We start from the raw sequence: 2,500 nt of genomic DNA, 5'->3' as shown, positions 1-2,500 counted from the left end.
GAGTAATAATAATATCTTTGGAAGATAATCCCCGATATATAAGTCCTTATCTGTGTGCGTATTTATGTACTTCTATTACATGAACGAGAGGAGTTTCAATAAGTTTAACAAATGTCATAGAAATAAATATGACCGATGTCCTTGACACACACAGACACGCACACACACACAATCACACACACACATGGATAGACAGACAGATAGATATTGTTGCTGTATTTTGGAGAGTTCATCTTCTTTGTTCTCGTATTTACTTCTTTTCTTCAAATACATGCCTCTGTTAACAAATGTGTTTTACTTTTGGGTGTTTGTCAACTAATCTCGTTTAGCGAATTTAAGTTACGGAAATTGCTGCACGGATGGCGCCTAATGTGCAAGAGTACAATGAAAAGATAGAGCAATAGAGGATGTCGATTATATATTTATAGCTTGGCAATTAAAGATTCCGGTGGTCAATACTCAGACTTTCATTGGCATGCAATCAATCTTTCAGACTTATCTTCTCCGTGAACGTAAAGCATATTTCGTTTCTATGTAGTGAAATCGGTTGTCTATGAATGTAACGTTTAGTGTATGATTTCCACTTATATTACCGTTTTATTTTGTGAACGTGTGTCTTTATACTATTCTAACCATGTTCTCTTCTAAGAAATTATGATGCTGATGATACATTCCTTAAAATACCATTTTCAATTTTCCTATTGCATTTTTGCGCACTCATCAAATATTTAAGCTTCATTTCCATGTAGCCAGGATCATCGTTATATAAATAACAACAAATTAATTTCCAGTCCAACAGATATTGTTTTTAGCGACTTGAATGTGTTTTCTTCCACTTCTACAAGGTGAGTGAAATCAATACTGAAAAACATTCTAGATGCAGAAATCTCGTCTTACATTTCATCATGGATGATTGGATACAAAGAAAATATTATCGAGCTTGTTCTTAATTTTTGGAACGATTTCTAGGATATTAAGTTGCTGATTCTACTTATTAGAGAGTATACGCATACTCGTTCTCTTTTTGTGATTTACTTTGACGAAGTACTCCTTACTTCCATAAACTTGTTACTTTTCTTACCAAAATCTAACGCGTTTTATATGTTCCACCATTTGCCATTTCCACAGAGAATATAAATGAAATACATTGATAACTTAGGAAAATCTGTCTGTAAACGTTAGAATATCGCATATGAAAAAAAAACGTTGTTACATGGCCAAGCAGAGTCCAAAAGTAGGAGATAATTAAAGCAAAAGACACAGACACAACTATATAGTTGATAATTTCTATCCGAATTCTTCTCAGCTGCACTGCACCTTCAGTAAATGCCAGTAAATGCTCATATTATATCAACAAATACCTTCTAGGAAAATCTTACGTAATGTATATAATGTTTAACGGAAACAATGTATACCGTATAACTATGCATCGCTTGTTGTCTCTCCCCCTCTCACTTTATATATATATATATATATATATATATATATATATACACACATACATACATACATACATACATACATACAAAATGGGTCAAGGACGCAAAACATCCAGATAGACGATACAAAGAAAACAAGGACGGGTCATTCGGAGTTTTCTTTCCTCAGTCGAGTTCCAGATTATCTTTGCAATTTCGAGATTGCTCCAATCTGGTCAGTATTTTAAGGTATTATTTGTATTGCGAATGATGCAGCTTGATTTTAAAATATAATTCTAGATCACGCTGCGGTCGGTGAGTATACGCTAAATGCCTGTTATTAGGCAGAACGTGCAGGTAAACTGACTAAATTAGGATAAAATCTGTGTTCTAATATTGGTTTGAAAATTTGATTCAATACCGCAAATTCGGAAATGTTCAAATTCATTACATCGACCATAGTATTAAGTTAATACTTATTTTATGGACCACGAAGGACAAAGTGGACCCCAGAGGCATTTGAACTCAGAAAGGAAAGTCAGGAGAAATGCTTCTCATCATTTTGTCCGGCGCGGTAACGATTCTTCCAGGTCACTGTCTTCCAGGTCACTGTCTTCCATGTTTTCTGATATTAGGAATAAATTTATGGAAATCCCTCTTTTATTTAGTAGGCATTGCGTATTCTAAGTTTGTTCTTGCTCTCAATCTACAACCATTTCATTTCATGAAACAAAAACACCAACACGCACTTCGTTTGAAATTATACAGACATGCTGTGAACTTGATTGCAAACAAATAAGCTCCACTGTAACTGCATATCCTAAGTTTCTTTGGTCTAATATCTATGTTTTACAAGTTTTCTTCTATAGGTACGTTTTAAAGATTATACTTCAGTTTATGCGCATGTTTAATTCTTCTTCCTGCTAGCAAATTATCTATTATCACAATAGTCCGACGTTTCTTCTTCTTACATGTTCTATGATCTTTGGCATATCGTAACACCTCAAGTTTCAAGGTGACATTATGCTTATGCCTCCCAGATGAGGGACATAATTTTCAGAACTGAAAGTGGCTAGTGACAT

The 2,500-nt window shown here is 34.2% G+C and overlaps 1 protein-coding gene across 30 annotated transcripts in view; it reads left to right on the top strand.

The window, feature by feature from the left end:
• The window catches only part of LOC106881627 (protein lev-9), a 654,521-nt gene that overhangs the window by 609,322 nt on the left and 42,699 nt on the right, over positions 1-2,500 (top strand). The gene's annotated exons all lie outside the window — the stretch shown is intronic.

Source organism: Octopus bimaculoides, chromosome 8 (genome assembly GCF_046866305.1).
Source record: "Octopus bimaculoides isolate indiv1 chromosome 8, ASM4686630v1, whole genome shotgun sequence".
Lineage (NCBI taxonomy): Eukaryota > Metazoa > Mollusca > Cephalopoda > Octopoda > Octopodidae > Octopus > Octopus bimaculoides.
Note: the sequence above shows the minus strand (reverse complement) of the source record. Positions and strands in the feature narration are given on the sequence as shown.